Source organism: Medicago sativa, chromosome 5, assembly GCF_051527215.1.
Source record: "Medicago sativa cultivar Bolivia chromosome 5, Bolivia_mono, whole genome shotgun sequence".
NCBI classification, from domain to species: Eukaryota; Viridiplantae; Streptophyta; class Magnoliopsida; order Fabales; family Fabaceae; genus Medicago; species Medicago sativa.
In genome coordinates, this window is record NC_140753.1 from 53556300 (window position 1) to 53569151 (window position 12852).

Here is a 12852-nt window from a genome sequence, read left to right on the forward strand (position 1 = left end):
TTTTTTTTTTTTTTACGATGATGAAAGCACCCAAAAATTGTATATTTAAGGAACTTAAAAAGAGTTTTATAAAATGAAAATATTTGCGTATCTGAAAGTGCAAAAGTGGAAGAAGGAATATGAGCTATTTAGGAGAGATATATTTGTTAGATAAAAAAATATTGAACTTATTCTATTGGGTCTTTATATTTTTTTTTAGGTTAGTTTAATCCATTTAGGTTTTGCTAATGATTTCTTGTAACTCTGTTTTGATATTCTATGCTATCGTAATATTTTAATGAAACCCTAGCCGTTTTTTTAAGAGAAACCCTAGCCGTTTTGTGTTATTCACTCTTTATCTATTTTGTTTTTTATTAACGAAGGGTACATAAGTTAAACATAAGTTTGTGCTGAAAATACCCGTTTGAGTTTTTTTTTTTGAGGGAGAGTTTTTTCCTTTTTTTATTTATATAATCAAAATGAAATATTGGGAATATGAAGTAAAAATTGAGTGAATATCCTAATACTTAATTGCCACACATGACCCAACTAAAAATTTATATATGGAGTAGAATTGAAAACCATCTTCAAAGAAATGGAAGTTTTGCTGCAACTATATATATTTTCCATCCTTGGATGTTTGGATGATGACACTATAGCTTGCTTCTCTTCTATTCTTTGGAGCATATGGCACAGTCGAAATACTTGCTTGTGGGAGCAGAAGCAAGACGATATTTCAGCCACTCTCAACCTTGCTTTTGATACACTCCGCGACTCCGGTTGAAATGGAATGTTGATTGCGTCACTTTCTCGACTAAAGGAAAATTCGGAGTTGGAGTATGATTTCGTGATAGCTATGGCAATCTTGTTCAAGCCAACACAATTGTGTACCCCTTTCTATGTCCGGTAGCAGAATGTGAGGCTACATCCCTTCAATATGCTATTCAAATAGCTGTAAGTAACGGGGAATGAGCGAGTCAATTTTGCAAGTGATTGTCAAACGGTTGTAAATGCCGTTATAAATGATGGACATTTTGATAACGAACTATATATTTTGGTATGTAGTTGTGAGTCTCTTGTTTCCTCTAATGCCATTGCTATTTACAATCTAGCTTGCAAGCAGAGTCGCTCACAGCCTTATCAAAACGTCTTTATTACAGCCTAGTCCCATTGTCTTTTATAATCCTCCTTTTGTATTGTTCCTATAATTCTCATGAAATGAATTGAGTTTAGTTTTCCTTAAAAAAAAAGTGAGTTTCGTGTGAAATAGTGATTATGTGAAATTCACCACCAACCCGAATAACATCAAGTGAAATTTAGTTACCTTCACATGTCACTCTCCCATTTTCATTTGTATCTTCCCCTCCATAAGAATATATCGATCTTTACATATTGGATTCACACTTTCCTATGTGTGTGACTCTCATGAAGACAATGACCCATCATCTCTATATATTTTCTTTTTTCTGAAAAACTAAAAATACTTATAAACAATTAAGAGCGAAACATCATTTTAGTCTTCGAAAAAATTCAATTTTTCTATAAAAAAAATAAAGTAGTTTTTTTAGTTTCTAAAAAATGAAGGAGAAAAATCTTAAATAAAAGTAATTTGTGGTGTTTATGGATGCCAACCTAGTTGAGATGTCTAACCACACTTTGATGTAAGTTAATACTCTTGATTTATCTGAAAGAAGGAGAAAAAAGAAATTTGGACAACTTATAGCATCTAGTATCCACAATGTTGAAATCTATTTTTGAATACTTAAATGAGTCTCACGTATACGTACACTCATTTATAATTTTTTGATAGTGGTAAGTTTATAAACCTTAATTCATCCAACCTAACACCTCATACAAATTTCTTAAACAAGATCCACTAATCATCTATAAATAACTCTATATCATTAAATTTTGTTTTTTTGATATTAAAAATATGTAGGACATGTAGTTTGTTATTTTTCACATGGACCAAATTAAGTCTTAGTTTTCTTTTGAACTAAAATGAATTTTGGTGTATTTAATTAAGAATCTCTTGACTCTCTCTTTCTTGGCCAATAGCAAGTCCTTTTTAGTCTTTACAGTTTTCATTAATTCTTTCTTTATAACTCTCATTGTCTAGCTTGCTTTTGTTAAGCTCAGGTATCAATAAAAAACATACCAGAATTAGGGTTTTCTGGCAACATGATCTACTTTTGAGCTCTAGGTCTATGTCATGCTAAGGTTGGTCTTCCTACTTACTCAACTTCAAGATCTTTTCTCTCTTCTATTATAAGTATTTCCAAAAACTCTAATAATTAAGGAATGTTCTTTTTTATCATACATATCATCCATAGATCTTAACTTTCTTTTTTAAGATTTTTTTTTTTTGTTGTAATTGTGGTCAACTATTGTTTGATGTTGGATTTGTCCATTTTAATTTCCTTCATCCTCTTCATTAATTGGACCTCTAGTTTTATAAAGTACAATAGGGTTTCCTTTTCTTAGTGATCTGTGCAGCTGTTTATATACTTTTATAGGCATAAGTCTATAATTATAGTATCTATTTTTATGAAGATGTTTTTCTCTTTCATTTTCAACAGAAAACTAGTTTAATTAGATGATCTATAACTTATCTGAGCTTATATAAACTTGCATGGTATTCTTACTGCTATAGTACCTTTTTTACTCCCTCCCTCTATCAAGTATGTCCTCTTCTTTTTCTTTTTCTTTTCTTGTTTACAGTTTTCTTTTAGTTTGAAACATACCTTGTGAAAGTTTGACCAAGACTTTTGCAGTCAATTACCTTTTATTTTTGTAGGTAATTATATCTAGTTAGTTTCTTTTGCAATAACATCAGATTTGAGTTTTAGTTTAGGATGATAAAAAAAAGTCTTGAAATGAGTCTATCTTTTATACCTTTATTTTGATTCCCCGATTTATTTTTTTTGACAGATTTGATTCCCCAATTTAATTATTATATTTTAATGAAATTTATCTTTAATCGGCCTATATTAATTTGTTCTGTTGGCATGTTATGTATTATTTTCATTTTTTTTATTAAATCTCAATTATATATATTTTAAATTAGAAAATAAGAGACTCCGCTATTAGATCATATCCATATTAGACAACCCACAATATCAACCAATTAATTATTTTTCTTGTCAAAAAAAAAAACCAATTAATTATTTTTTCTATTTTTTTTCAATTGGTTGATTTTGTGGGTTGTCTAATATAGATCTGATCTAATGGCGGGATCTCCTATTTTTTGTAAGTTTTAAATAAAATATTATTTGTTATAAATTTTTATTACTATAAAATTAATATTTTATTAAAAATGGCAAATATCCACTTTTAGACCATTTTTTAGTACATATTATACACTATGATTTTGTTATCTAGTTGACTGCAATAAATATTAATGATAATAATTTCTTCATCATATCACTTTTCTTTCTGTTATTGAAAAATAATACTGCTCTATTTGTTGTCAGGAAGATAAATGTTCACAGAAATGTGCATCGTGGTTTGGTTCTACAAAACTTTGACCATAATGGCAGGGAAAAAGAGTGAAGGAGCTTCCTACAGCCCAACCAAAGATATAGGAGGAAATACAAGGGTTGCTAAATTAACTTCTGATTCATTCATATAGTTAATTACTTAGATTTTTTTTTTTTGATAAACAATTTAACTAATCGTAATTTAAGGTACTCTCTCCGTCCCACAATATTAGTCGTTTAAGGTTTGTACACGATTATTAAAGAAATAATTAATTATGTTGATTTCAATGGTAAAATTAATAGCATTTACTAAAGTATCCTTATTAATTGTAGTTAGTGGAGTAGTTAAGTTTGATGAAATTCAATAAATAAGGGTATAATAGTGGGAGAAAAAAACAAATGTTGCATTTGTATTGTAAAGTGACAATTATTTTGAGAAAAATAATATTAAAGAGACAATAATTATGAGACGGAGGGAGTATAAAAGTTTAACATATAAGTGTTTAACAAAAGATAAATGAGTCAATTATTTTGATATAAGTTGTTTTTATAAACTTATAAATATATACTAATTTTAAACTCAGTCACACAATCTCACTAGTACTTATATCTAAATATTGAACATTTGTTAAGGAAAAAAAAATTGTGATGAAAAGATTATTTTTAATAATTTTAAAACATCGATTACACACTCTTTAACACATTATTACTAAATTTAATTTTCTAACAAGGGTCATTTACTATAGTAATAGTAATTATATGAATGAAGCTAAAGTTCATAATTTTGGCAACTTCTTTTTCTATGTGGTGGTTGGACTGAAGGGAGCTCCTTCTTTCTTTCTTTCTGTTGCCTCCATTTGTATAACATTGTCTCAAATGGCTTTATGCATGTCTCAGCTTAATCTATATATGCTTTAGCATAAAAAGGTGAAAGTCACTGTAGCTGATGTTACATCTCGTCTTCTAGCTCTTTGTAAGTATTAATTAACTCTTTTACTATTGCTGCACAAGATTCAGGAAACATATATATCTGAATAGTTTCATATGAATTTAATACCTTCATGACCCCCACATGCATGGCTCTTCTTTACTTGGCAGGATTTAATTTGAGAAGTATTCAAGATCTCCATTAATAGCTCCAAAAAAAAAAAACTCATTTTTGAGTGAAAACTATTTGAGAGAAAAATAAATAAAAAGAGTGAAGTGATAGATATAATAAATAAATTGTAAAGGTCCATCTTTAGACTATTTTTGAGAGGTTCATGTTAGACGCACCTAGATAGAAGTACGTGCTCTTTGTACTCCTCTTTCATTACTATCATTTATTCATCATTAGAAACAAAATACAATATTCTAATGTTACTTTTCTGCTTCAATATCATCTCTGCAGTATAGACACGGTGATATATAATTAGATGCATGCATATATAAATGTCAAATTATACTATAGGGGTTTGCTATAGAACACCCACTAGTTTTTATGTGGGAATGTTTTAGCAAAGTTACACCTTAGGTATATTTAACCATTTTTTAGTTATTCATTTGCTAAAATACTCATTCTAAAAAATAAGTGGGTGTATCCTAGCAAATGCCTATAAGATTTGCTAGAACACACCCCCTTGTTTTTGTTAGAAGGTGTGTTATAACAACATACACCTTAAGGTGTATTTATTAAATTTTTAGTTATAACTTGCTAAAACACCTCCCACATAAAAACTAGTGGGTGTGTTCTAGCAAATCTTTATACTATAATATCACTTTGTTAAGTTAGTTCTAATAAAATCTCCATAAATATATACATGGTGATATGTGATTTAGGGAGATTACGGTAGGGAAAATTTGTGGAAAGGTGCATGAGGAGTTTGATACGGGTTGCTTCTCTATGGTTGTGGAGTTGGAGATTTAAAAGGGAAGTTGGGGATGCTGTTTTGAACAACATCAAAATGTTATCGTGGTCTTGGTTTTGGTTTGTTGCTAGCACAAAATATAAGACTTGTTATGATTTCTCTTTTTGGTGCTCTAATCTTTTAATTAGTTTGTTTGCAAAGTGGTTACTTTATGTTGAAATGAATTAGACTACCCCTTGTATTGTTAATACTTAATACATATTTCTTATAAAAGAAACTCAATATAGGGTGAAGAATGAGGATATCTACCGTACTTTTCTTTTTGGAGGTTTGCTTGTAATATTAGTTGGGTTGGAATACTTCGTTGTACTTTCAATTTATAATATTTCCTAATTTTCCCTCTCAAAAGAAAATTTACTTTCTTTTTTGCGTTGTAAAAGTATAATTTAGATTATAAGTCATAACCAAAGTTTAAAAACTAATGTCACTTGACTACAATCACTTCACAATATTAAAATTCGATAGTGTATAAATCTGACCATTTTGTACATTGATATTTCAAATTTAATGTACCTTTAATTAATCAATGTTTTCATTAAAACAATGACACTACAAAAATATGACACTAAAAGTATAAGTAGTTAAAACTGTGAGAGTTAACTTAAAATCAGGATCTGCAGAAGCAACGTGACACGATGGAAGGGCAACGTGGCACGATGGAGGTTTAAGTTTTTTGAGGCAAGTCACTGGAAATTTCGTGGCACGATGGGGTCGCATCGTGGCACGATGGTGCGTTGGCAGCAAATAACAGAAACGTATTTTCTGGTGCAGATTTGTTCCAAATTTTAAGCAAAACTTTTACTATAAATATAGGCCTTGTATCAGACTATTTTGAGAGAGATAGAGGGGCTGAAACAAGGGTTTAGAAAGGCAACAACAAATCTAGGGTTTGCGTAGAGTTTGTCTCTTTGGAACAAACACTAGGGTTTGAGGGTTGATTCACCTTGGGAAACACTATTAGGATTGAGTCTCTTGGTTACGGGAAGAGGCTGGGATTTGGGTAGAATTAGGCGGGAGACTTATTCTTGTAATCCATCTCTTTTGTAACGTTACTCATCATATAGTGAAACGGAGGGCTGCTCTCTCCCCCAGACTAGGTCAATTTGGACCGAACTGGGTCAACAAATTCTTTTGTGTTCTCTTCTTCTTTTCTCTCGCTGTTGTTTTCTACTTTTGGCTTATGATTATAACTGTTCCATACACTTTGATTTTGGTTGCTTAATTATCCCTTGCTCCACACATCAAGTTGTTATTGGTGTGGTTTTCTCATTGGAATCCGCAACAATTGGCGCCCACCGTGGGGCAAGGGTCAAAGGATAATCAAGTACCATGGGTTCAAAGTGGGATATTGAGAAGTTTACCGGCGATAACGATTTTGGGTTATGGAAGGTAAAGATGGAAGCGGTCTTAATACAGCAGAAGTGTGAGAAAGCTTTGAAGGGTGAAGGTGCGTTACCAGTCACCATGTCACGAGCGGAGAAGACCGAGATGGTGGACAAGACCAGGAGTGCCATTGTCTTGTGCCTCGGGGATAAAGTTCTGAGAGAAGTAGCAAAGGAACCAACCGCGGCATCGATGTGGGCAAAGTTGGAATCTTTGTATATGACAAAGCCTTTGGCTCATCGGCAATTCCTAAAGCAACAACTCTACTCATTCAAGATGGTGGAGTCAAAGGCCATCATGGAGCAACTTACGGAGTTCAACAAAATCCTTGATGACTTGGAGAATATTGAGGTGCTACTTGAGGATGAAGATAAAGCTATACTCTTGTTGTGTGCTCTACCAAAATCTTATGAATTGTTCAAAGATACCATGCTCTATGGCAAAGAAGGCACTGTTACCTTGGAAGAAGTTCAAGCGGCTTTGAGAACCAAGGAGTTGACCAAGTCCAAGGACTTGAGAGTTCATGAAAACGGTGAAGGCCTAAGTGTCTCAAGAGGGAATGGTGGAGGTAGAGGTAACCGGAGAAAGAGTGGTAAGAAGTCAAAATCTGAATGCTTTAACTGTCACAAGATGGGTCACTTCATGAAGGATTGTCCAGAGTTTAAGGGTAACTCCGCACAAATTGTCACTGAGGATTATGAGGATGCAGGTGCTCTGATGGTGTGGTGTTGTTTGGAGGATGAAGGTGATGTTGGTTACCTTGGGATTGATGCCTAGTGGATCGGTGTTCGTCTGGAGAGACGTTAAACACTCAACATCAGCCTGGAGAGGCGGTGGTAAGAATACTCATGATCAGCTTGGAGAGGCGGAGGCAACAATACTCATGATCTACCTGTGGAGGTGGAGTTTCAAGGTTGAAGACATAGTGGGATGTACGCATTTGCTAGTTGAGGTAGAGTACGCTCAGCTTGAGGTGGATTTGAACACACCGGTAATGGTATGACTATGGAGGACCTTGGGTGCTATGCTCTATGGTGAGCAAGGGATTTCTTCATAAGGTTGAAGAATGTATAGCACAACTTGCGGGATTACTCTAAAAGAAGACCAAGGGTGATTGGATGCAAGGAGATCTTCAAAAAAGCGGGAGATGTCCTGTGTTGAAGATGTCATTATGAATGCTTGTGGAACTACCTAAAACTCCTAGTGTAGTTAGACTGCAAGGACTCTTCGAGAAGACGGAAGATGTTCCGATGGCTGAAGAGGTTGAGGTAAAGGCTTGTGGAACTACCTGAAATTCCTAGCGTAGTTGGACTGCAAGTACCTTCAAGAAGGCGGAAGACATTCCGATGGCTGAAGGGATTAAGGTGTAAACTTGTGGAGCTACTTGGTGTAGTGGGAACAAGGGAAAGAGCAGCAAGGTGGATGATGGTTTGACATCATCACTAATTTGAAGTCAAGGTGGAGAATTGTGAGAGTTAACTTAAAATCAGGATCTGCAGAAGCAACGTGGCACGATGGAAGGGCAACGTGGCACGATGGAGGTTTCAGTTTTTTGAGGCAAGTCACTGGAAATTTCGTGGCACGATGGGGTCGCATCGTGGCACGATGGTGCGTTGGCAGCAAATAACATAAACGTATTTTCTGGTGCAGATTTGTTCCAAATTTTAAGCAAAACTTTTACTATAAATATAGGCCTTGTATCAGACTATTTTGAGAGAGATAGAGGGGCTGAAACAAGGGTTTAGAAAGGCAACAACAAATCTAGGGTTTGTGTAGAGTTTGTCTCTTTGGAACAAACACTAGGGTTTGAGGGTTGATTCACCTTGGGAAACACTATTAGGATTGAGTCTCTTGGTTACGGGAAGAGGCTGGGATTTGGGTAGAATTAGGCGGGAGACTTATTCTTGTAATCCATCTCTTTTGTAACGTTACTCATCATATAGTGAAACGGAGGGCTGCTCTCTCCCCCAGACTAAGTCAATTTGGACCGAACTGGGTCAACAAATTCTTTTGTGTTCTCTTCTTCTTTTCTCTCGCTGTTGTTTTCTACTTTTGGCTTGTGATTATAACTGTTCCATACACTTTGATTTTGGTTGCTTAATTATCCCTTGCTCCACACATCAAGTTGTTATTGGTGTGGTTTTCTCATTGGAATCCGCAACAAAAACTTAAAATAAGCTTATGAGCAAAATTTCTTTTCAAATACTAATACTACTAGAGTTTTAAGAACAAAGGTAGTAGTTGCATATGAATTAATTTGTTCCATGCCAAATTAAGTGTCATGCCACTACATATTTAAATGCCAAATCAAGTTAATTCCTAATCAATATACTACTATATAACCATGTCATTGGGAACGTATAAGCATATTTTCATGGAGCCAACTCAAAAGAAGTGATAGTAGGAAACATTATATCTCATTTCTATGCAACAATTACTCCAACGCTTTCAATTTCCAATGTGTACAGTACTAGTAGTAGTAAACAAATGGAGATGGTATATATCAACGTTCTTACTTCAATAAAGAATAGTAAATTGTCTTTTTAATCAACTTTGATGCTGGTGGTTTTTTGGTCATGATTGTGATCACTATATGATGTGGGCTGCACTTGTTTTGGTTTTGACCCGGTAATCATTTTTGGTTGAAAATTGCTTTTCTGACTTCAAAAACGTCACAATGACACATGTAATTTACTAAAAAACCTCCAGCACTAGTTAACTATCGTTGGGAAAACCGGCAGAAGTTAACTATCGTTGGTACCAGCGGTAGGTAACTGCCGTTGCTTTTTTCCCCCAAAAACCAGAAAACCATACCTCCGATTCACTCATGATCACCTTACCTCACCATTACCATACCTCAAAAAATCTCCATTTCAAAATTTTTGTGTCAAAATCATGGTTTCAAATCACTGCTGATCGATTGCTAGGACGTTTTTACACACAATATGCATCAAAGAACAGGTATTGCAAGTTTTAACTCGTTTGCATTTTATTGATTTTTGCTGGTTTTTTTTTTGTACTGTCACGAACTGCAGCGGAAGTTAACTACCGCTGGGAGTCAGCGGCTATTAACCGCCGCTGAACACTTAGAATTTTTTCAAAATTTTCAAATAGCAGTGCTATTGCCTAAATTTTTTTTTTTCCAAATTTTTTTCCTTTGTTTTTTTTGGGTTTGTTTATGTTATTATATGATATTAGATACATGTTTATTAATTAGTTTTGTAATTATATGTTGTTTGTTTATAGACAAGGTTGAGAATGTGGGTGATGATACGGGTGATCGAAAACCTAGTGTTGTCGATTCCATTAAGGTTGAAGCTCCCATTAAGGTCGAAGCTTCCGTGAAGGTTGAAGCATCCGTTAAAGTTGAGGCTTCAAGCGTCAATCCCGATGTGTGGAAACTTCATGACAACGAAGTGGACACGGCTCATTTCTTTTCAAACCGAGATACATGGAAAGATAAAGAGGAATTGATCGGTTGGGTCCGTCGACAAGCAAATAGGGCTGAATTTACGGTTATCATTAGAAGATCCTGTGAAGGTAGAAATGCTATGTTGGAGTTGCTTTGTGAACGGAGCGGCGAGCACAAAGTACCAAGTAGTAATTGTTAAAAATTTCAAGTGCAAAGTATAAGAACATATTTGAGAGAAAAATAAAATAAGAGATTCCATGAATTTTCAAAATGAAGAAAGAGTGGAAGAATAATTTGAACGGCCGATAGGAGGTGAAGAAGGAAAAATAATTGAAGACTCGTTTGACAAGATAGAAGAAAAATATTTAGAAAATTGACAATAGTTTATTACGAGAGAGAGTGTGCAAAAAAATAATAGAAATTTGTTGGAGAAAAAGATATTAACTACATATGTTTGTTAAGAGTTTGTCAAAAAAAAATGTATGTTACGAGAGAAAGATAACATATTAATTTTATTGGAAGGAGAAAGTGTGTGCAAAAAAATAGGAATATATTGGTGGATTAAAATAAGGGTATAATAGGAAAAAAAAGTGCAAAAATACACCAACAATATAAATGTTTGTTGCTTTCTATTTCATTCACACCAACAATATAACAAACAAAATATTATCTAAATTCTTTTTTTATCACATTATAGAAAAAGTTGTTTAAAGATATAATTGGGATAATAAAAAAATAAGTTTTAAATATACTCATCTAGTTTGTTACACTTTTTAAATGATAAAGGAAAAAAATCAGACATAATATATTCATATCGTGTTTGTTACTTTTTTTAATATTTAAATTTATTGTTATCTATTTGCTAAGTGTGTTATTTGTATTAAAAATTGACGGCATTTTGGAAAGAGAAAAAGTCATCCCAAAAATGCTGAAAGGGGTTGTTTTCTTTTTATGTAGTATAGAAGTGAGTGTGTGTATAAATATATATATATATAGATTACAAGCGGATCCGTCTTTTTTGCTCTTTTTATTTTGCTAACCCATGTAGATGATCAACGATATTATATAGAAATTTTGCGTGAAAATTACAAATAAAATTTTATATAAATATTTTGATATAGATTAAAATTATAAGTTTAGATATTTACGACTTTCAAATGTAATAAACTCAACAAACCATATTTATCTTTTTGAATGGCAACAATAATAAAACAAATATAACAAAAATTCTTATCTTCTTATAACATTATTATAGAAAATATTTGTTTAAGGTTATAATTGGAATAGAAAAAAACCACCCAAAATCTCTCAAAACCCTCTATTTTATTTTTATATAAGTAAGATAGTAAGATATATAGTATAAACATCTTTTATTTTTGAGGAGATAAAAAATATCTTTTTTCACCTAAAAACAGAATTCACTATATACGATTCCCAAAAAAAAAAAAAAAATCACTACTCTCTCGGTTTCAAAATATAAGCAAAATTTACTTTTTAGGTTCATTCATTCAATGATGTATGTGGTTCATAATATGGACCACATACATCATTGAATGAATGAACCTAAAAAGTGAAATTTGGTTATATTTTGAAACGAAGGGAGTATATATGACGGCAACAAAACTCTACTCTCTGAATATAACTTTCTCTCTCACTCTTCCCCTCCCTCTCCAACAAGCCGATCCTAGTTTTTTTTCCAGTTTCTTCATTAAGGGGTGGTTTTGGGTCAATTTTTGACCTGAATCACCCCTCATCATCTTTTTCTCTCTATTTCAATCTAAATAAGTGATTTTCACATAGATCGTTTTTTCGTTGTGATTTCATCATCTAAGTGTGGTGGTTTGTTGTTCGTCGTCTTGTGCAGCGCTGTTTGATTTCCCGTCTTCTTGCGGTGTTCATTTTATTCATCTTGAAAGATCGATTTTTCAATCAAAGATTTGGGCGTCAGCATTGCAGATCCGGAGACCATGGATATTTCAGTCACTTTAATTTTATCATATATTTTTGTAGGCATTATGCCGTTATATGCTATTAACTTGGATGCTGTGAGTTTGTTTGCAGATTCATCTTTTACGTTTTTAGCGGTGTTGAATGATGTAATCTCTCGATTTGAATGAGAAATTTTTTTCTACCCCTATCACAAAAAAAAAAATGATATGTCTGCCCCTAGTTGAAAATTATTGTTGTAAATGCCCTTGTTCTTCTTTTAACTTGGCGAGCATGTCATTTTTTCAACCATCCTCTGCAAGCTTACAGGCTTTCTCTGTACAACTCTGTGCGTTCTTAATTTAAGTTGGCGAGCAAGAATTTTTTAAGTTTTTTTCTTGTTCTTTATTTCAAATGGCGAGCACATTAATTTTTTTTTCCCATGTTCCATATTTAAAATGGCGACCATGGAAGCCATTTTATATATTAAACATAATGCTGCTCTTTTATATATTAAACATAAAGAATTCTTGCTCGCCATTTTATATATTAAACATAAAAGAATGCTTCTCTGTACATAATGTTCATGTCTATCAGAGAAAAAAATTTCTTGCTCGCCATTTTATATATTAAACATAATGCTGATCTTTATTAAAAAATAGCATGCTCGCCAATTGAATTAACAAACATGGAAAAAAACTTAAAATAATGTTGCTCGCCAAATTAAATGTAGAGCTCACTCAGACAGCGCTGCAAAGCCTGCAAG

General features: G+C 33.0%; 1 long non-coding RNA gene across 1 annotated transcript; it reads left to right on the top strand.

Moving 5' to 3' along the window:
* Window positions 1-2029: 2029 nt before the first annotated feature.
* Window positions 2030-5616, top strand: LOC146922998 (uncharacterized). Its single transcript, XR_015012666.1, has 2 exons — window positions 2030-2199; window positions 3453-5616. It is a non-coding gene; the product is annotated as an uncharacterized LOC146922998 (long non-coding RNA).
* Window positions 5617-12852: the final 7236 nt, after the last annotated feature.